A 23,834-nucleotide genomic window follows, 5' to 3' on the forward strand; every position below is an offset into this window, starting at 1 on the left:
ATTCGGCTCAGGGGCTCTTGATGTACTTAATTTTACGATGTTTCTGTAAAAATCTTCTTTCTTTATTTCAATTGACCATTCTTGCTCCGGAATTAATGGCATATCCGGCTTGATATCATGGTTGTAAAATATTCCCGCATAGTGTTCTACACATAGTTCTTTTGGTACCATGTTTTTTATAATAGCACCTTGAGGGGTTGAGACGTTATTCAGATAGGCCCAAAAGTCACTTGTGTTAATTTTTGCAAGCGTTTTCATCATTTCCTCCGCATCTCGTTGTAGCATTATATGTTTGTGACTAATTAACCAGTTCTTGTAGGTTTGTTTTAATTGTTTTACCCTGCTTTTACTACTTAAGTCCGATTTATTTTTTGAACATTCTTAGAGCTTTGTTCAGCTTTTTTTTCTTTAAGTTAAGCTCTTCATCCCATACATGTAGCTTTATGAAGTCCGGTCTCGTTCTAGCTGTTTGCTTCTCTCGGTAGGTCTCTAAGAGGGTTGTATATTCAATTTTCTCCATTTCAGGTTTTTCTTCCAATGATTTTAACAGAGAATTTACATTATTAGCATTTAATCATAGCCGATTACGGCCCGGTCCCACCTCTAAGTCTCTTCTTGCCATAGCAGTAGTTCCTTCGGTTTGTTGTGACTTCAAGTACATTTTTTTTTTTTTAAACTTAATTTTTGGTTGCAGTTCACATTACACACGCAATAACCTCCCAATAGTACAGGATGCACATAATATAAGCATAGATTCCCCCCATTCATTTCAATATATACAACATCATTGCATTTCCCAATGTTAGACATGTATTGCTGGCGTTAAGGCACACAATTCAGTCAGAATCTGACTCTCCAGAGCTTGGTGAGGTGGTAAGCAGGTCATTTCTGAATGCTGACCATATGTCTTTAGGTCTACACGGAGAAGGGACCAGTCCGATGTATGTTTCTTCACATTCATGCACGTATGTCAGTGCTGTTAGGAATTGTTCTGCGCGAGGGGCATGGGCGCTTTTCAATTTCTGCAAGGTACATTTCTTAGCCACTACACATGCAATGTTGAACGGCCTCCTGGTTTTTTCCGGGAGTTTTCCTATGTCGCCGAACAGGTATTTTTGGGGGGTCAGCTGCGCAGGGATTTGTGTAATATCTTCCAGTATGGTTGCTACTTCCCTCCAGAATTTAGTTATTTCAGGGCAGGCCCAATACATATGGTATGAATCAGCTTGAGGGTTATTGCATTTGGGACAGTTTGTATTAGCGGATTTCTTAAATTTAGCCATTTTGACTGGGGTGTAGTGCAGTCTATTGAGTATTTTGAATTGTATGAGTCTGAGCCCTGCATTGAGGGAGACTTTCTTTGTGAGCAGGCAGTACCTGGTCCACGTTCCTTCCTCTATTGTTGTACCCATGTCTTTTTCCCAGGAGGACTTTATATTATTGGATGATTTTGTGTGTGTTTGGATTAAGGTGTACAATGTGGAGACGCCCATGGTGGGCTGTGCATGAAGTGCCTGGTAGCAGGGGTGCTCGGCAGTTCAGCTGGGTATGATGGCCAGCGTTTCTTGAACGCTGCCTCATGCGGTGGTATTGTAGCGTGACGAGTTGGCCCCGCCCAACTGTGTCTGCAAAGTCTTCAGGGGTGACGAAACTGCCATTGGGGAACATGGCCTTCATTGTGATGTCATAGTTCGGGACCCAGGCTTTCTGTATAGAGGGATCGTACGTGGGTGCGATGCCCGGGAAATTCCATAATGGGGCTTGGGAGTCGTAGGGGGTTTCAATATGGAGGCACCTGCTGATTGCGGCCCATGCAGCGATTGTGCAAGATGCGGGGTCATATTCGCATTCGTCTTTGTGGGATTTCGCAAAGATTATGGATCGCAAGTCTGTTGGGCGGACAGAGTGCCGTTCTATGGGAACATGTGGTGCTTCTAATGCGGGGTTCTGCCAGTATTTGGCGTATTGAGCCTGTGACACTAGGTAATACAGCTCATAATCGGACGCAGCGAAGCCACCCGTGTCAAAGGGTTCCACCAGTTTTTCCCATTTAAGTCTGTTGGCACCCCCGTTCCAGATGAAGGTGGTTGCCAAGGACCGTAGGTTTTCACAAAAGGGCTTGCCTGGCCATATTGGGACATTATTAAAGATATATAGGAGTTTAGGGAGGATTACCATTTTGAGTACCGCTATCCGACCAGCCAGTGATATGGGCAATCTAGTCCAGACTTGGAGTTTAGTGTAGATCGTCTGCAGTGTGGCTTCGTAGTTGTCTATATAAAGTGATTGTTTATCTCTAGATACCAGGATCTCCAGATATCTGATGTAATCAGGGGACCATTTTAGGCCGTGTGTGCGTGAGGGGCAGGTGGTGGCCTGTGTTAGAGGGAAGATTTCAGATTTGGCTGTATTTATTTTGTACCCTGAGTGTAACGTGAAGTCCTGTATAACTGCCAGTATGGGTTCTAGGTTGTTTTCAGGTTTACGAATATACAGTACGGCATCGTCCGCATACAATGAGATAGACTGGTAGATGCCGGCCAACTTTATGCCCCTCATTTCTTGTTCTCTTCTGCTCGCAGCTGCCATTGGTTCGATAGTGAGTGCAAAAAGGATAGGGGAGAAGGGACAACCCTGTCTGGTACCTCGATGTAAAGTAAGTTGGGTAGAGAGGGTGCGATTTGTTAGGACCCTGGCTTTGGGAGAGGTATAGAGAAGCCTGACGCAGTGTATAAAATATGGGCCAAAGCCGGATTTTTTGAAGACCTCAAACATGTATAACCATGAGACGGAATCAGACGCTTTCTCGGTGTCCAACGAGATAGCCACAGCCTGTGCATCTGGTTTGATCTGTGCCATAATACCGAACAGTCTGCGCAGGTTAAGGGCGGTGGATCTCGTTGGGATGAAGCCGCATTGGTCAGGGTGTATTAAAGTAGTCATTTTAGGGAGAAGTCTGTTTGCGAGTACTTTTGCGTATATCTTGGCATCTGTATTTATGAGGGACAGTGGACGATAGGATGCGCAGTCGTGGGCTGGGCATCTAGGTTTTAGTAGGACTGTTATGACTGCATCAGTCATTGACTCTGGGAGCGAGCCGGAGCTCAAGGCTTCCTCCCATACATGGGTTAATATAGGGGATAGTATTTCTGTACATGTTTTGTAGAGGTCGGAGCCTAAGCCATCAGGACCTGGGGTTTATCCAGCTGCCAATGACTTGATTGCCTCAGCGATTTCCTCCTTGGTTATTTCCTGTTCAAGGGCTAGGTTGTCTTCAGGTGTGAGTCTAGGGAGATCGATCCCGTTCAAGTATGTTTCAATGTCTTCCTGACTTCGCGTATCGTGGTTTGCGTATAGGCTGGTGTAATATTTAGCAAATTCGGTGTTGATTTCTTCCTCTGTGTGCACGGGATCGCCTTTGTCTGTCATGATGGTAGTGATGGGGGCATGATAGTGCTCATTACGTAATATCCGTGCCAAATGGTTCCCTGCTCTATTTCCTTCACCATATCTACGGGCCCTGGTCAGAACGGACATGTATTGTAGTTCTTGGATTGCTAGCTCATTGAATCTAAGAAGGTGTGCATTGATATCGGCCAGTGTGTTCTTGTTGTGTGTTACACTATAATCGTTTCCAAGGGTTTTCAGGTGCGTTTTGGTCCTATTTAGATTGGATCTGACACTTTGACACTTTTCAGAAGGCCAGTAGTTTTAGACATAAGACTCCCCCTCACCCAGACTTTAAATGTTTCCCACACCGTGGCCCACTTCCCCACCGACCCGTGTTCAACTGGAAGAATTCCTCCATCTCAATTTGCAGAGATTCAACTACGTTAGGGTCCTTCAGGATATTTGGAGGCATCCTCCTGCGCTGAGTTGGTTGTTTCATGTTCTGGAGTGATATCTCAATCGTAACAGGGGAGTGGTCAGAGAGTGTACGGGGGAGTATTTCACAGCTCACTACAGAGCTCAGCAGGGGAAAGGATATGAACCAGTAGTCTATTCTGGATTCGGAGTCATGGGCTGTTAAATAGAAAGTGTATTGACGGTCTGTAGGGTGTAGCCCTCTCCAAGCATCGGATAGAGCCCTATCCTGCAGGGCTTGATGTATGGTATTTGCGGATCTGGTGAGTGACCTTTGTCGACTGGAGGACCTATCCAATAGTACATCTAGGATAGTATTAAAGTCTCCACCCCACAGCACCCATGTATCAGTTGTTGTGTCGATTACATTGAGGAGATGCACGTACAATTCGGGGTCATCCGTGTTTGGGCCATAGGAGTTGACCAGTAGTATTTTTACCCCCCGCCACTGCGCCCCATACCACTACGTATCTACCCAAGGGGTCGATTTTACTTTTTTCGAGGGTAAACCCGCACGAGGGATGTATCAATGTGAGGACACCTCTGTTCTGTGACGAATATTCGGTATAATATCTGTTGTTACCCCATTGTTTCAGGAGTTTCATTGGTCTCCCACAGTGCATGGGTCTCCTGAAGCATTACTATGTGCGGGTGGTGTCTGTTAATGTATGCCCCCACTTTGCTGGATTTTGCTTTGTTATTCAGACCTCGGACGTTCCAGGTTAGCAATTTAAGTGTCAACCCGTTGGAGGTGTGTGATCTCTGTGCCATTTCAACAAGTTATAGTTAGTTTTGGGAGGAAGGGGTATCGCTGTGGGGGGATCGGCGCGTGACTCTGTGCTTTCATTTTTAACATTGAACACAACAGTTAACCGCTTTCCAAATTGCCTAACTGGGGCTTTAAACGTGGACGACCATATATCTGGCCATTGAAACAGACCCAAATTCCCCATACCCACCCCCACCCACATCATCTGGTCCAACTTGATGATGAACCCCATTTAAAACCCTGTGGTTTCACTCGTGGAGGGGGACGAGTGCTGCAACACCGCTTTCATAGCCGAGTGCGTCTCATCCGGCTATCTTTAATGATTGGAGAGTAATATAAAACACAACTAAAAAGAAACAGTTCTGCCTTTCTCTGATGACATAATGATCAGCGTCTTGCTGAAGAAAAGAGGAGGTTAGGTGCTGTGGTCGATCAATATGCCACGTCGAGATCTATACCGGCTGCTGCAGAATATTTTGATGAAGTCCGTTTCTTCCAGGAGCTAGGGGAATAGCGGATTCCACATAGGCCAATGCAGCCGCCAGGGAGTCAAAGAAGTGCGCACGTCCGCCGTGTTGTATACGTAGCTTTGCTGGAAACAGTAGAGCATATGGGACCTGTCTCACCCGCAGCTGACGTTTGATGGATTCATATGAACGTCTCTGGGTTTGGACTCCCGCAGAGAAGTCCGAATATATGTGTATATTATCATTGCCATGTCTCAACGGGCCCTTTTCTCTTGCCAGTCTCAAAATAGCGTCTCTATCGCTGTAATTTAGTAGCTTTGCCACGATCGTGCGGGGGGGCACCTGGTTTGGGTGGCGGGGCCAGAGTGCGATGTGCCCGTTCGACCAAAAATTGAGGCGAAAAGGTGTCAGAACCAAGGAGGGTCTTCAAGAGGGTTTCGATTTGAGTTTCCATCAGGCCTTTGCAAAAGGATTCTGCTAAGCCGACAATGCGTATATTGTTCCTTCTCGACCTCGACTCCAAGTCCTCACACTTATCGCAGAGTTTATTCATTTCGCTTTTCAAGACAGTAATGTCATGAGTGTTTTGGCCGTCGAGTCTTTGTTTGCACTTATTCTGTTTTTGGCATCCGTGATTCTGGCGCTTTCTTTATCTACCCTGGCTTTGAGGGAGCCTTTTGTGGAGACAATATCGTCTAATTTGACATTTATTGCTAGGAACCCGTTCTGGACCGTTGTTAGGAGATGGTCGAACTTGGAGTCTTCTGTAACAGGAAGGTCGGGAGCAGTCGATAGGCCCGAGCCCTCTGAGGATGTTTGTGAGTTTGTAAATGAATCCATCGGCCCGGTCTTCCTGCTTTTATTCATGTTTTTTCAGGGGATGATGCGAGTATCCACTTGTTTATATCGGTGGTTGTGAGGATCGTGGGTGATCACGGGGGGACGGTCTGCCCCGGTCTGGGAGTAGGCCTGCGCCCACGCTGCACTCCTAGTCGGGAGGCTTCAGTCGCAACAGGTACAGGTTTCTGGTTTTGATGGCCAATCTGCCCCACCACTTGGCGAATGAATAAGTGTGGTCAGCGAAGGGAGGTGTGTCAAAGGTTGTTCGCCTTTATGATTTGAACAGCGTTAGCCATGAGTTCTGTCTGTCCCACCGGCGTTCACTGGAATGGAATGTGACCTCCCACGTATCTGTGTTATTGCCGTATTCCCAAGCTTGTGGTCTGTCCGTAGCTTCGTGTTGCGCCGAGGGGTAGCTGGTCATTTGTGCTATGGGTTGGGTTGCGAGGTGGGACGCCTGTCTGGTGGTTTTGTCAGGCTTGTTATGTGGTTTCCCCAAGCACCACTGGTTCTCCCTATAGTTTCAGGGACAGACCGTGCCCCTTTACGTGGTCGTGTATTCTTGTACTCGCGTATTCGTGCGGATTTATGCTGGAGGGAGTCAAAAGTTATGTCAATATGCTTGGGGGTATGCTGCCCGCTGTCTTCTGCCCAAGTTGTATACAATTATGCAGAGGATTCTAGGAGGCCCCAACTGGTGAGAGATCGCTCTGCTCCTGCACCAACAATGGTGAGTTGAGAGCACATGGGCCCGTGGGTAGCAGAGCACCGCAGCCGCGTGTACCACGCGCTCCGGAGCCGGTGGCCCGCGTGATCTCGGTCATGGCCGGTCAGACGGTCAAAACAAGGGACCCTGTCTTTTCCCTTATTTTTTTCCCCCTTTACTTCTCCTTTCCTGATGCGCTCTGGGTGCTGCCGGATGAGGGATAAGGCGCTAGGCCAACAGCGCCACGCAGGACAGTGCTGGGAACAAAGGTCGTCTCCGGCACCGGGAGGGTGGGGCTAGTTGGATGCGTGCGGATCAGGATGAGAACAGGAGGTAAACGGCGTGTCTCCTACCAGAGAGGACCGGCGTCCTCGATGTGCTTATGCCGATCCAGGTCGGGGGTTTCTCCGTCTGTTGCCTGCTAAAACTGCAGAGCTCGGGCCGCCCACTGTTGGGTCCTCGCACTTCCTGGAGCCGCGGCACACGCGTTGTTTCCTCTGGAGCCGCGGAGCTGTGCAGGGCTTTTCTCTCGCGTCGCAGCTCGTATCCAGGCACTCCGGGTCCGATTTCACTCGGTATTTTTTCCGATGGATGCAGGACAGCGGCTAATGTTGGTGCCAATGGTCTGTTAGCGCAAAGAAAGGCAGATTAAGGATGTATTTATGCCAGGATTGTACGCCGGAGAGGAGCTCCAAACTCAGGCGGCCATCTTGTTACGCAACAGCGGCCCCTCCTTGTGACTTCAAGTACATTTTTACTACACAATGATCACTTGACTTCATTTCGGCAATTTTTAAAAGTGTGACTTCACCTCTTAGTCTTTCATTTACGAACATGTAATCTATGGTTGATATTAGTAGGATCCTTCGCCAAGTTGGTTTGGCGGGAATGTCTCCTATGATTTCTCCGTTTAGCATCTGTAGATTCCACACGTCCATTTCAAGCATCCAGAGCAGAGCCGCTTGATCACCATGAGTTTTATTATCTTCATTGTAAATTCCGATCTTATTTAGCAAGCAATTTATGTTAAGATCTCTGTGTATCAGGATATTTACATCCTTTTCATTCCTCTTGATGTCACAGATGATTTCCGAAATGGATTCAATGAATTTTTCCAGTTGAATTGCAGCATGTTGGCAATAAATGTTTACCAATATTAGTAAATTCTCGCTTTCAATGATAGCATCGGGAGTTTAACCTTGGAGACTTGTATATACAGTGACACATTAGTCGAGGATAGAATACGTATACCACTTTTAATTTTAGGAAGGGTCACCATTCCAGACATCGGGCGTCCTTTATTCCCTTTAATTGCTTGATTAAAGGCAATCTCAAAGCCCTCCGCAATTGGAGTTTCCATTAACTGTGTCTCTTGCAGACATAGTAAATCTATATCCTTTAATTCATTCGGTGTATCTTCAAAAAGATGCATATGTCCTCATGTGTCCCAAGAGGCTATGCATATATTTCCAAAATCGTTGGTCTTTGAGCATTAGCTGTTTTTCGGGATATTGATGGTTTTAGTAACCCAGGTCCAGTCAAGGTCCTCATTTAACAGTGAGGAGCTCCTCTGAGTTCTAATTTCTGATTTCCCTATCGTAATTTCAATTTGATCTTTTTCCAACATTTGTTTATCACCATTAGTTTGTCTCTTAGGGGAGGCAGATTTTCCCTTTAGACTGCTTACTTCAGCTTCTTTTGCAGATCCATTAGTTGTTGTTGATTTGAGCGCTGAGGATGAACCACTTTTCATAGGTTGTTCCATCTCCTTTGGTTGCCAAATTTCATTTATATCGAACCCTAAAGAGTTCAAGATGGCATCAGTATTTAGTAGAGAGACACGAATAATTTTTGAAGCTATGTGTAATATCACAGAGTCATTATTTTTTTCATCTTCAAATTCTACTACTTGAATGTCTTCGGAAACCACAGTTCTTAATTGCGGAATATGGTGTAGTAACCTCATCACATTTTTCCTATTTAGTAAGAGACCATCTTTTCCTCTCACTATTCGCTCTAATCGCAAACAGTATTTCCCAAGTTTCTTATTACTTCGAACTTGATGGCCAAAATCTTTACTGGATACTGCATTTGCTCTTGCATTAGTCTGAATTATCTCAGTCGTTGGTTGGTGAAGATCAGAATGTATCTTTTGTTGCAGCAGTGAGGGTTTTAACTGTGGCTGGGGATAGGACTCAGTTGTTTTGGTTTTCCATATCTCCAGTCTCTACTTAGATGTCGAGTATTGCTTTGATTAACCCGATGCCCATTAGTGCCATTTTAGCCTCCAGAGCGACAAATTCTTGCTCATATTTCCGCAAGTCCAAGTTACGAGATGTAATCTTCGGATCATGATGTTCCTGGTTCTTGATAGCTACAGTTAGCGCTGTTTTGGCCTCTAGCGTAATGAATTTGCTAGAGAACTCCACTACTGATTGCAGCATATTACCATCTTGATTTTTTGATTCCATTGTAACACATCTTTGCAGGCGTACTGGTTCCTCACTTGCCAGACAGCTCGTTTTTATGATTGGAATTTCACATGAGGGAGGCTGCCTCTGGGGAGTTTTCTCAACTACAGATGACTTCTCTTCGTTCAGCGAAGGGCTGAGGTCAATGTTTATAAGAACATTTGTCTGGGATCTCAGTCCAACCACTTTTATCACCTTCACAGTGTTCATACGTCGAAAGGTCAAGAAGATCATCTGGAGAACTATCACTCTGAATCATGGTGCATTTTTCTACTTCATTGCTGTTCTTTGGTTCAGCAATTACAGATCCCATTTGATTGTGGGGATTAGCATTTGCTATATCTCTACCTGCTTGCTTGGAAGTTGTTGTAATGCTGAAGCCTTTGATATTCCTTAAGAATGATCTCACACTTGATATTTTTTGAGTTTTTCTTTTTCTCATATTCTTCGATTTTTTCCCAGCCATTAAATCTTCTGTGTTGTTATTTTTTGCAATCTCGTTTTTTTTTGTTCAAAGATTGGGAACACATCTTTTGAGATTGACACAGCTTTCTTCTGCAAAGCTACTTCGACACCTGATTTGTCGTTGACAGAAGATGTATTCCGTTGACCTTGATTTTCCAGGGCACTTTTAGAATCAGGCGGATTTACAGAGGATACTGCAGGTCTCCTCCGAGAAACTTCGGAGTAGGAAGTGTTTCCAACACATCCAGATCGTTCTGAAGTTAGATCATTGACGCATCCCGAAGGTTCTGCGAGCAGTTGATGAGGATTCTGTTTCTCATTTATTTCCACACACAGAGGGGCAACCCCTGTTTGTACGGTTGCCTCTCTGTCCTCTGCTTCACCACTGATGCTGGTATTACTATCTTTCTGACAATCAACTCCACTTAATCGTTTCGATTTCTGTTTACATTTCAACAGCAGACCTTTCCTGCATAAATTGCCACTGCTTATCTCTTGAGGACTTGGGTTCACTTCTTTGTCCATGTCCTGTACTGCAGTTTGAGAATTCCGATCAGTGTGATTTATAACTGATATCATCTCCACACTCGCAGCATGACGCTCTTCGTTCTCTTTAGGTGCTTGCTCCGTTATTGTGGAATTCAACTTTTGCGATTTCAACAAAGCAATCGCTTCTCAAGCTACTTCTGCGAACAACCGTTTGTCAGTCACACTATTTTTAGTGTGTTCCAAAATTATCTTCATGTTTGCCTCAGATCTTAGGTGTTCATTTGACAAAATTTGACAAAACTTGTTTAGTCATGTTCAGATCTTGCTCAACATGTATCATTTTCGTAGCTAAAAGGGTGGTTTGGTCTTTAATATTCTCATTCAGTTTTTCGTATAATTTCATATATGGTGACATAGATATAGTATGTGCAGCCATTATTAGTGAAATTTACCTCAACCCCGATATTACAAAATCCGAAGCCTGACCTCCCATACGTAGTAGAAACAGACGCCTCCAACATCGCCATGGGAGCCGTTCTATCCCAAAGAAATCTGAATACTAACCAATTGCATCCACTCGCCTTCTGGTCGAAGAAATTCTCTCCTGCCGAAGTAAACTACGCCATCACTGATAAAGAGCTCCTGGCAATAAAAGCTGCCTTTAAAGAGTGGAGATATTACCTCTTAGGGGCCAGGCACACTGTCACGGTTATCACCGACCATCGTAACCTGCAGTACCTAAAGTCCGCTAGAGCACAGTCTTCGCGCCAATTGAAGTGGGCTCTGTTCTTTGCTGAATATGATTATGTTATAACCTATCGTCCAGGCGTATGTAATGGAAAGGCGGACGCGTTATCTCATCTGGGCAAGGGCAAAGATGCATATTTTTATTTTTAAATGTTTTTATTGGCATTTGTACATGTACATACATAAGAAAAGAATATCTGTTAAGCAACTTCTTTGGGTCACATCGTCTGATGCATATGTTGTGTGCCAAATAGTCTTATAAAAATACAACAACAAATAAACAAACCAACAAAACAACAACGTTGACTGTCCCACCGTGTATTAAGGCCTTGTATTCCTCGTTTCTAGGTTAGGGGCATGGGTCTGAAGCTAGTTCTCTGTATTTGTCCACTCAGGACGGGGACAAAGTTGGGTGGTTAGGTCTGATGGGCCGTTCTTTGCTGGCTGTTGTCTTCTGGGGTTCGGGGGCGACAGGCTCAGGGGGGTTTATAGGTTGTTGAAAAGATCATGTTTCTCAGGAGGGCCCTCCAAGCCTCTAGCGTGTTGCTCACGTCGTCGCCTCCCCGTCTGTTCCCCTCCTCCCAGGCTCTGGTCTCAGCCGTGGTCCACCTCTCCATCTCTTTGATCCAGGGCTCGTACCTGGGGCCTGCTGGGGATTTCCAGGCCATGGCAATTGTCCTCTTGATTAGCACGCAGGCCATATCCATAATCTTTGCCAGGTGCTTTATTTTAGTTAATCTTGGGTAAGTGCCCAGTAGGCACTCCTTGGGTGTCCATTCGTATGTCTCTAGGCCAGCGTTCCTGCAGGTTTGTTCGGCGGCCTGCCATAGTTTCTGAGATTTGGGGCAGGTCCAGAACATGTGGATCATGTCTGCCAGGTCTGAGGAGCACCAGGGACATTTTGGGTCGGCTGTGTTGTTGAACGTGGATATCCTGTGCGGGGTCATATATGTTCTGTAGAGTGTGTTCAGCTGGATCAGTCTAAACCTGGCATTCCTAGATACCTTCTTTGGGTATATCAGGGCTCTTGACCACTCGGTCTCCGTGATTTCGGTTCCCAGGTCTGTCTCCCATTTTTCTTTCAGCCTCGTGCTCTTTGGGTTGGATCTGTTGTTTATTTGGGTGTACAACCTGGATGTCGGTCTCCATCCGTCGCTGAGTTCGTATATTTCCCTCAGGAGGGGATGTGTCTCTGGCTCCTCGGGCCATTCGGCCCAGTTCTCTTTGGCTGCATGTTTCACTCTTTGGTACCAGAGGAATTGGCCTGGTGGAAGTCCATCCCTTTCTTGGAGTGAATCGAAGTCCCTGAAAAGTCCCTCGTAGAACATGTCCCCCCATGTGTAAAGGCCGTAACTCTCCCATCTCCTCATCGTTGCTAGGTCACTGGAGGTTTTACAGGTGTCGGCCAGCATGGGAATGTCGGGTGTGTATGAGTGTTGTAGTCCGACTATGGACCTCACCCTGCTCCATACCTGTCTCCCCACCTCCAGTATCATGGGTGGGTTGGATGGCCCTGCTCGAGTGTTCCAAATTAGCTCTTTGGGGTGTAGTGGTGAGGAGAATTGGGATATCAGATTTAGCTCTGCTGTGGGTTCATCCGATAGCCATTTTGCTAGGTGTGTCGATTGAGCCGCCAAGAAGTACCTTTGGAAATCAGGGAGTTGGATACCGCCTTCGGCGTATGCGAGTGTGAGGACGTTTAGAGTGAGTCTGTGCCTGGCTCGTCCCCAAAGAAAGTCTCTCATCATGGATTCTAGCTTCTTGAAGAAAGGTGGGGGGATGTAGTATATCACGTTGATGAAGTAGTAGAGGAACCTGGGGAGAATTATCATTTTGGATATTGCAGCTCTGCCCATCATGGAGAGCGGGAGCTTCGACCAGAATTGCATGGATCTACGCACTCCGCTCATTGCCGCCTCGGTGTTGTACTTGTGGGTGGATATTGGTTTGTGTGTGATGTCCAGGCCTAGGTATCGAAAGGTGTCCACCTGCCAACGGATCCCGATCTCTGGAAGCTCTTCCACAGGTTTATCCTTTAGCCTTGCAAGTGGGAACGAGCATGACTTCTGTCTACTGAATCTGATCCCTGAATATTTCGCGAAGTTGTCCAAAACATTCAGTACAATCAGGGCGTTTTCGAGGGGGTCGCGCAGGTATAGAAGGACGTCATCCGCGTATAGGGAGATAATGTTGTCCGACCCACCAATGGTGATGCCAGCGTCGAAGAACTGTTTCCTAAAGTATATTGCCACTGGTTCCAGACCTAGGATATACAGCATTGGTGAGAGCGGGCATCCCTGCCTGGTGCCCCTCTGGATGGGCCAGGCCCTTGATACCATAGCGCCTGTTTTTACTCTTGCTACTGGGTCGGTGTAGAGGACCCTGATCCAGCGGATGAAGTGCTCTCCGAGTCCAAACTCCCTCAGGGTCTCTATCAGCCATTCCCAATAAATAGAATCGAAGGCTTTTATGGCATCCAGTGAAAGTACTGCTAGGTCCTCCTCGCTTTCGGTCGTGTGTGCTATTATGTGTTGGAGCCTCCTGAGGTTGGCAGTGGTGTTTCGTCCAGGAATAAAGCCATTCTGGTCCTCGTGCACCAAAGATCCGATCACCCTCGAAAGCCTCTTAGCCAATATGGTTGTTAGTATTTTGGCGTCGTAGTTTAGGAGCGCCAGTGGGCGATACGAATCGCACCTGTCGGCTGGTTTGCCTGGCTTGAGCATTGGGGCGATAAGAGTTTCTCTCATGGTGTTGGGGAGAGTGCCCGACTCATATGCCTCCATGTATACTGCATGCAGTACAGGGGACAAGGTCTCCTCGTAGGCTTTGTAGAATTCTGGGATGAGGCCATCTGTTCCGGGGGACTTGCCTGTGGGTAGGGATCTGATCGCATCCGTGATGTCCTCAATCGTGATGGCTTCTCCCAATTTGTCCCGTTGTTCCTGGTTCAGTCTGGGTAGTCCTACTTCGGCCAGGGTGTCTCTTATGTCTGCCGCAGGGATCTCGTTCTTGTGAGCGTACAGGTCATTATAGAAATCCGTGAAGGTGTCATTGATCTCTTGTTGTGTCCTGCGGGTCACATCCTTGCTGTCTTTGATCTCCTTGAGGGCTTGTCTCGGGTGTTCCTTTCTACATAACCATGAAAGTATTCTGCCCGGCTTGTCTGCTTCCCTGTGGGCCTTTAGGGTGCGGACAGAAAAGTCGAACTTCGAGAGTCTCTCCCATGCCGCCCTGCAGTCTTCCCTGATCGGTTTCAATTCCGATTCCTTTTCGGTAGTCAGTGGACCATCCCTTTCGAGTTGTTTAATTTTCTCCTCCACTGTCTCTAGTTCCCTGCGTAGTTGTCTCCTGATCCCGCCAGCTTCGGCGATTATCTCTCCCCTTGTCACCACTTTCATCGCCTCCCAGAGTGTGCTCCACTTCTCGACTGAGCCCTTGTTTATCAGTAAGTATTCTTCTAGCTTTTCTCCTAAAGTGTCCTTGAACGCTGGGTCGGTCAGGGCATCTACTGGCATGCGCCACATCGGGATGGGTGGGCGAGGGCCCTTGAAGCAGAGCTGTAGCAGTAGAGGGGAGTGGTCCGATATTGATCTGCCCATGTATTCTACCAATTCTACTTGTGGGGTTAGCTCATTGGCGATGAAGAAATAGTCTAGCCTGGTGTGGAGGTTATGGGGAGCCGAATAGAATGAATATGATCTGTCGTAGGGGTGGAGGTCCCTCCAAATATCTGTTAAGTGTAGGTCTTCCACCACCTTGGAGAGGGGCCCTGGGGAAGGGCTGTTGGGTATGCGTGGGGTCACTGATCTGTCCAGTTCAACATTCATAACGGAGTTGAAGTCCCCCCCCCCATATGAACGTGTATTCTCTGTAGTGCAGCAATCTGGCGCATAGTTCCTTGATGTGAGAGGGTATGCTGTGATGAGGAAAGTACGAGTTTACTATGCATAGAGGGGAGTTCTCGAGCATGCCCCAGACTATTACATACCTTCCTTCTTTGTCCAGTTCAACCCCCATTTGTTGAAACGGTATTTCCGGACTCACCCACGTGTAGACTCCTCTTGCATATTTTGAGAAGGATGAGCCGTTGTCCTGGCCCCCCCAGTAGTTCACCATCTTGTCTGTGGCCTCCTTGGTTAGGTGCGTTTCTTGAAGAAGAGCCAGTGATATTCTTTTCCTCTTCAGGTATGAATATATTCGGTTTCTCCGTATGTATGTTCCCATCCCTCTAACGTTCCATGTGATTAACTTGAATTTTGCTGCCATTGCGTGAGTGGATTCTTCATTGTGGAGAGCGCCTCCCCTTCCTCCTTTGTCAAATGTGTTGCATCGTGAGATGCATGTTGCTTCGCTTGTGTGGGTTGGGTAGGACTAGCCCCTGGTTCTGGGTCCAGACCAGGCCAGTCATTGTTCATCTGAGGTAGGACAGTCGAGACGATAACAACTTGAAAAAAGTAACTGTAACTGACGCGCCCAGCTTCTGTCACCGAAGTGCAGTGCTCGGGGGCTCTCGCGCTGTCTGACCTAATCCGGGTCTCTGGCGCGAGTGGGTGCGTGCAGGCAACTGGCCTGCACTGGTCATCAGTGGGTGCGTGGTCTGTGTCCATGGGTGAGAGGTCGGGCAAGCCCCGCAGTCATTCAGCATTCTCACTTGGTAGTTTTGCTTCAGTGGTAGTGTGGCTTCGTTCTGGTTTAGGGTGCGATGCAAGGGGCTTGGGTGCCCTGGCCGTGGTAGTAAGCGATCAACCCTGGTTGCTTTCTTTGTGTTTCTCAGGTGTGGATTCTGTGGGAACCTCAGCCAGGTTGTTGTGTTCCATCCACATGGTGGCTGCCTCTGGTGATTCTAAAAATATCGCACGCCCTTTGTGGATTACTTTTAGTCGTGAGGGGTATAGGAGCATGTATTTTAGGTTTAGTTTCCTCAGCCTGGCCTTGATCGGAACAAAGGAATTCCTTGCTCTCTGTACCGATTGGGTATAGTCAGGATATATGGTGATCTTTGAATTGCCCCGCTCTATTTCTCCTCCGTCTCTTGAAAATTTCAAAATCACCTCACGATCACGGAAGTTGAGAACCTTAGCGATGATGGGGCGGGGATAGGATCCGGGAGGAGGCCTCTTCTGAAGTGATCTGTGGGCTCTCTCTATGGCAAAACCCTGTGAGAGGTTCGATGCCCCTATTTCCTGCTGTATTAGGGATTCTACGTAGGCTGTCGGGTCCATGTTCTCTGTCCCCTCCGGTATGCCCAGGATCCTGATATTATTTCTTCTGGCCCGCCCTTCTGCTTCCTCGGACCTCGCCTCCAGGAAGCTCACTTTGCGTTTTAAGTCTGCAACCTCTTTCTGTAGTGAAGATGTCCCGTCTGAAATGTCTTTCTGGGAAGATTCAATGATGGTTACGCGCTCCGTTAAGTTGCGGGCGTCTTGCCTTATGAGTTGGATGTCAGCCTTAACCTCCCCTATTTTCGTGTCGATGAATGTTCTCAGGGCTGCGATCGCCTCGAGCAGTTGGTTATGCCTGGCCTCCTCTTCTGGGCCATCGTGATTTGTTGGGTTCTTCGGGGTGGATTGGGCAGTGGGGTGAGGCTTGGGTGTCATGAAGGGGTCTAGGGTAGCGTTCTTGGCTTTGTTCCTGGCAGCGGCCATCTCTCTTTAGCTTGGTCTCAGCAAGTGATGCAGCGTATCTGTAGTTCCCCTTGAGGGAAATATCCTGTGTGGGCTCTCAGAGGCTGTCTCAGCCCAGTGTACAACTGTATGGTTCCGCCGCTCACCTTGATGTTCTGAACCTCAGGGAATGGCAGTGTCTCTAGGGACCATGGGGTGGTCTATGGTGTGAGAGGGCCTCTGAGGGGGCTCATGAGATGGCACCGTTTAAGTGGTATGGTATGCGGGTGGAGCGGTGGGGGAGGCCTCCCCAGCGCTAATCAACAGAGTTCGGTTGATTAATTCGTTCACTGTGAAGTGGCCGTAGTCTCACTTGGTAGGTGAGGGAGGTTGAGTCGCCGGTCCCAGGGGGGGATTTTCCTTGAGCGCCGCAGATGGGCTACAATGTTCTGGTGCTGTAGGGTCGTGGGGCCTGATGGTTGGGTGATGACCCGGCCCCCATCGGTGAGGCAGGATCCGCTTCGGGGAGCAGGTGTCCGGGCCCCCTATGTCGAGGTGGGGAGCCGGGTAGCAGCCCCCCGATGTTGGGGTGTCCGTCGGGTGGTGGGGCGAGCGGCCCCGGCGGGATCCGTCAGCGCACCCCCCCGGAACGGAGTGCCGCCCCCCTCCAGCGGGCACACCGGGCTCGATGATCGGTGGGAACACTCACCAGACGGGCCGGGGGGCGCGGCTCCTCCAGCGCGGGTCGGCGCTGCTCCCCGTCGTGCAGCTCCTCTGAAATGGGCCTCAGGCGCCACCGGTTCCCGCGCGCCCCCGTCGCACAGTGATCCTGCGTGGTGTTGGCCCTCGGCACTCGGGCCGTGGGGGGAGGGGGCACCACCGATCCTTGGTGGGGTTTTAGCGGGCTTTGGTTGTCGGGCCGTGGGTTCGCCCCGTGCCCCCAGGGAGGGACATCAGCAGGGGGGCACTGGTGAGCAGCCCGGGTCCGCCTGGGTCTGTGTTCGCTGGTCCCCGTCCCTGATGTGCGCGGCGGGTCTGTCAGCGTGAGGCGGCCGCCATCTTGTGCGCCTCGCACGGGGAGGAGGGGGAGCCGGGCCGAGTCTCGGCAGAGGCTTCCCGGGCTCCGATTTTCGTTGGAGTAAGGCGGAAAGCAGGGTTCTTCGCCTCGATCGTTGGTGGGTCCCTGTGTCTGTGGTGTCTGTGGGCCGAGGCACCCAGCAGAGGATCTGACTGCCGTGGGCTAGCCGGAGCTCAGGGAGCCTGCGTCCTCACTCCTCGGACATCAGGCCACGCCCCAGGGCAAAGATGCATATGCTACACCTGAGCCAGTTGCTATCATACCTGAAGACAAACTTTTGGATGTTACCACCATCACTCCTCTGGAGGATCTAGAAGCTGAAATACGACACCACATGGGCACAGAAAGACTACAGGCCTGGTCTTCTAATGGCACCCAGCATTCACTAAAAAAGGGATTATCGTATTACAAGGATCGTCTTTACCTGCCCACGGAAGTCCAACAAGAGCGAACTATGAGCAGCTATCATGGTGCGTTACTAGAAGGGCATCCTGGTATAACTAAAACCTTGACTAAAATCAAAAGAGCCTACTGGTGGCCGACCTGGCGGAAGGATGTTGTTCAGTTCGTGTTGGGATGTGGAATCTGCGCACAGAATAAGACCGCAAAACAGAAGCCGGCAGGACTTTTACATCCCTGGAAATCCCTCCCATGCCTTGGCACACATTGTTGATAGACTTCATAACAGACTTACCTCCCTGCAATGGATACAACACGATTTTGGTGGTAGTAGACATGTTTTTAAAAAATGGCACACTTCATTCCCTTAAAAGGGCTACCCAACGCATCCACCCTGGCAAAGGTTTTTCTGGAACAGATAGTTCGGTTACATGGTTTTCCGTCAGTTTTGGTTCCGGACCGCGGTAGCCAATTTGTTTCCAAGTTCTGGAAGAAGAGCTGCGCTTTGACACAAATTGACATACGTCTATCTACTAGTCACCATCCCCAAACCGATGGCCAAACTGAGCGGATGAATCAGACGCTCGAGCAGTATCTGAGCTGCCTACTCCACCATTCAGAGAGTACATGGAAGGACATGTTATGGGTTGCTGAATATGCCTACAACAACTCATACCACTCCACGACAGGACAAACTCCATTTTATATCATGTATGCGTGACACCCTCAATCCGTTTTCAACCCTCTAGAAGAACTGGAGATGAATACAGTGAAAACTCTGCACACAAGAATTAAGCAAGTCTTCAAGGAGGCTACTACACAGCTGACCCAAGCCAAGGAAAGGCATAAGAAATTTGCAGATGAACACCGAAAAGAGGCTCCCGAGTACAAGGTCAGCGATGCTGTGTGGTTGGCGTCAAAACATGTGCCTACGAAAGGATCCAAAACATTTTGTCCCAGATACCTAGGACCATACACCATTGAAACCATAATCAACCCGGTTGTGACAAAACTATCCATGCCTCCAAACATGCGCATCCACCCAGTATCTCACGTGTCGCTCCTAAATCTAGTCCAACTTGGCACCCCGACTGAAAACCCCTCCAGGTCCCACGGATGTGGATGGGGAACCAGAGTATGAGGTCAGGGAGATATTGGACTCTAAGATTAACAAATCACAACTGTTTTACCTTATTGACTGGAAAGGATATGGACCACAAGACAGATCATGTGAACCCAGTTTACATGTGCATGCTCCCCAACTAGTAAGGACATTTCACTGTGACCATCCCGCCAAGTCAGGGCCTTAGGGGGGAGTGCTGTCACAACCACTAGCTCCCTGGGGAACTCCAACTCCAATCCCTGCACTCATGCACACATATCAGGAAACCACACTGGGTCACATAGGCCTCATGGGCACTGTTTGGGGGCTCATACCAGTTTAGGTGTCAGGGTTGGGAAACATAGTTGGGTCCAGGCGTGGCGCAATTGGCGTCACATCCATTTTCCAATAAGTAATGTTGGAGGCTAGTCACCTCCTGTTTCCCCCAACATGGAGGAGGGCTACACATACAGGTTTAGATGCTACAGACTAGCTATTGAATATGTCAGGGAGGCTTTGGGCGTGGTCAGGAAAGGCCAGGTATAATAAACCACACCCAGATCACTTCTCCTTGCTTCGCGTTACTCTGGCTTCCAGCGTAACGCTCACCGGTACCAGCTCCTGCAATATAAGAAGAAAACTTTATCCAAGGGGTCAGATTGCCGTTTCACTTAACTACGGATCCTCCTGAAGAACGCTCTTGTAAATCTCTGTGTCCTGCTTCAGTCAGGAAGCATCATCACACCGCACCTGTGGAAAAACAAGAACAGTAAGTGGCGCGCACCTGTTGAGCAGCGCGCACCAGACCAGAAACTTCACGCACTTGCAAAGCAACGCACGATAAACCAAAAACTTTGCGCACCTGCAAAGCAGCGCACGATAAGCTAAAACACTGTGCACATGCAAGGCTGCATTTAATACAACTACAAAACCATCCCAATATGAAGAGCGGAAAGAAGACATAGCAAATCACGCACACAGAGAAAGAAAGCAAGGAAAAATACGCGCAAAGAGAAGGAAAGGACAATAGAATACTGCAAAGGACCATCTCGTGCAAGGGAGAACCCAAGCAGCTAAGAACAGCATATTCAATACAGAAGTATGCATTGTACATGAACACTAACTGAACTGAAAAAAACAATGTGCACAATGTAAAGGCACGTATTGTAACAGTGGCAAAGACTAGGTGGGTGAACCTCCAAGTTGTCAGATTAAGACCACGCTGCAGCAGGTCTGGGCGAGAACCAAGGCTACGACCAGTGCAGCAACTGGTCTTCTACACATTCCCCTGCCTGAGGAATAGGCAGGACGGAGAGTGCCCTTATCTTATAACACAGGTGAGAGTAGTTCCTGGGGTTTTGGGTCACCAGGAGGGTGTGGGAAACCTTGTTACACTCCTCTCTAATCCCAGTGTTCCTGTCACAGGGGACATTCCAGTGCAGCAGTTGCAGTCCTAGGAGGCCCTTGTCCAACCCCTCGAGAGGTTCCAGGGGCTCCTGCGGAGCTAAGGTGAGCACAACATCTTGTAGCTTCTCTTACCTCCGAGTGCGTCCATAATACGCCCTACTTGTTGATAACTCTGGATGCAACCTTGGCTCCCCTTAGGCGCCCCTCCGAGCCCTGGTTCTCAGATGAAATCAAGGGCCATATACTTCTTGTAGGCAGTCGGAAAGGAAGTGGAGAACCAGCTATTCGCTGGTTGATAAAACCGTCTTCCGTGTTACTACGTCAACTTATCAGAAGGCAATTATCTCTGCCAAACAATCCTTTTTCAGTATAGAGGTGGAGGCAGCCATAAATCAGCCTAAAGCTCTGTTTGACTTGGTTCACTCACTCTCCTGCATTGCCAAGGTAAGCTCACACCCTCTAGCCTCTCAGGATCTTTGTGATTCTCTCTCCCACTTTTTTCTTAATAAGAATGATACTATTCATCAGAATATTACCAATACTGTGGGGCAATCTGTAACTCCCTTTTCTCTGCTTCCCCTTCTACAGCTAAAGCTAATTGGTCTACTTTTCCTACCTTTTCTGATCTAGTTGTTCTAGCTGCAATTCGTAAGTTTACATCTGCCTCACCTCTTGATCCTATCCCTCTTGATCTGCTGAAAGAGATTTCGGGGGATATTGTCACATTGATTACATCATCTGTTAATATATCCATTTCATTTGGATATATATTCCCAGCGCCATGAAACACGCACTGGTTATTCCCTTGATCAAGAAACCTTCTCTCGATCCTTCGGTGCTCTCGAACGTTCGTCCTGTTTTGCTTCTACCTTGTTTCATGAAGCTGCGTTAGTCCCTGATATCTCCTCTGCTCTCCTCCTTTCTTGAATCTTCTGGTTTCTTTGACTCTTTTCAGTCTGGTTTTCGCCCTGGGAGAGGTACTGAGTCAGCTCTTACATCTGTGATTGACGATCTTGTGCACCTTGTTGATCAGGGTGGTGTCGGGGCACTGATTTTACTAGATCTCTCTGCCGCCTTTGATACTGTTGACCATCCCACCCTGATCTCCCGACTATCGACTGTAGGCTTGTCGGGTCAGGTTCTGACTTGGTTTTCTGCATTTTTGGCTGGCTGCACTCAGTCTGTTTCTTTTGCTCCTTTCTGTTCTAAGTCTGTTCCTTTATCCTGAGGGGTTCCGCAGGGGTCTGCTCTCTCCCCTATATTATTCAATATTTACATAAGGCCACTTCTCCGCCTTATCCTCTTCCATGGCTTCCAGTATTACTCGTATGCCGATGACACGCAGATATTGCTCCGTCTCGACCTTACCCGGCCTGATACTGCGGTACGGCTTAGGGGTTGCCTTGAAGACTTGGGCTCCTGGATGGCCGCAAACTGGTTGAAACTCAGGTGTTGATTCATGGAATTAATGTGCGCCGAAAATTCCCGCGCTGAGGTGCCAAAACGTGCGATTCGCAGTAAAAGTGCGAAAATCGCAGTGCAAGTGTGAAAATCACAGGGAAACCAGCGCACATCGATTCATGGCAGGCCGTGCGCGAGAAAAATATCGGATGTGCGCTGAAAAAGTGTGCGGCGCATGCCGGCGCACAGGATATCTAACGGCGTGTGCCACGGCCACAGCGAAATCGCACATAGCGCGGCGCACACAACAAAAGTAGGCGGAACACGGGGCGCAACACTCGGAATGGGGAACAACTCGTCAAAATGTGGCCGTCACGGGGGAAGTACAGGAGGCAAGTGCACGGAACGCCCACACGCTCGCCTACAACATGTATTCATGGAATCCAATAGGGCAAACCAGCGCACGGTCAAACCAGCGCACAGGCCCAAACACGTCCGTCACAAGAAAGCAGGCGGTAGTGTCCCTGCCCCTGAAATAAATGTGCGCCAAAATGTGCGCCAACAAAAAGCACCTATATACAGCTATGATGAATGTCACATACTGTGGCCCTCTAAGACAAATGATGTGCAAAGGGGTACGCGACAAACACGGACACCCGCTGTGTGAAAAATAGCGTGTGGGTGTATTCTGTGCTGCGCGGAAAGTCCCACACGCGATTTGCCTGGGTACGTGTATTTTGGGGTGCGCGGAAAGTCCCACACGCGATTTGCCTGGGTACGTGTATTCCGGGGTGCGCGGGAAGTCCCACACGCGTTTGGCTGGGTACGTGTATTCCGGGGTGCGTGGGAAGTTCCACACGCGAATTGCCTGGGTCCGTGTATTCCGGGGTCGGGGGAAGTCCCACATGCAAATTGCCTGGGTCCGTGTATTCCGGGGTGCGCGGGAAGTCCCACACACGATTGGCCTGGGTACGTGTATTCCGGGGTGCGCGGGAAGTTCCACACGCTAATTCTGCAGGGTACGTGTATTCCGGGGTGCGTGGGCAGTTCCGCATGCGATTTCAGCAGGGTATGTGGATTCTGGGGTGCGCGTGAAGTTCCACACGCTAAAACTGCAGGGTACGTGTATTCCGGGGTGCGCGGGAAGTTCCACACGCAATTTCAGCAGGGTACGTGTATTTCGGGGGTGCCGCGTAGTACTACACGTGAATTGACCGTGTGGGTCCTCCCAGGTGTTCCCTCTACACCCTCCATGGCCCCTGCAGGCAGCCCACACCACAGGGGACTACCCTGCACCCCTGCTCATGTCCCGCAGGCAGCCCATCCACCATGGCCATGCCCCCCAGCCAACCCATATGTCACCTTGCACTACTGATCACCAACGCATGTCTCCCAGCACCCCCACCCACCAGCATCCAGGGGCACCCTCCACCAGGCCCCCACACATGTCTCCCACCACCCCCACCCCCAGCAGTCAGGGGCACCTGCCAGCAGGCCCACACACATGTCTCCTACCACCCCCACCCCACAGCAGTCAGGGGCACCCTCCGCCAGGCCCGCACTCATGTCCCCCTGCACCCCCACCCCCCAGCAGCCAGGGGCACCCTCCACCAGGCCCCCACTCATGTCCCCCTGCACCCCCACCCACCAGCATCCCGGGGCAACCTCCACAAGGCCCCCACACATGTCTCCCACCACCCCCACCCCCCAGCAGTCAGGGGCACCCTCCACCAGGCCCCCACTCATGTCCCCCTGCACCCCCACCCCCCAGCAGTCAGGGGCACCCTCCACCAGGCCCCCACTCATGTCCCCCTGCACCCCCACCCCCTAGCAGCCAGGGGCACCCTCCACCCGGCCTCCACTCATGTCCCCCTGCACCCCCACCCACCAGCATCCAGGGGCACCCTCCACCAGGCCCCCACACATGTCTCCCACCACCCCCACCCCCCAGCAGTCAGGGGCACCTACCAGCAGGCCCAAACACATGTCTCCCAGCACCCCCACCCTCCAGCATCCAGGGGCACCC

This window comes from Ambystoma mexicanum, chromosome 6p, assembly GCF_040938575.1.
Source record: "Ambystoma mexicanum isolate Mex_15411 chromosome 6p, UKY_AmexF1_1, whole genome shotgun sequence".
NCBI lineage: Eukaryota > Metazoa > Chordata > Amphibia > Caudata > Ambystomatidae > Ambystoma > Ambystoma mexicanum.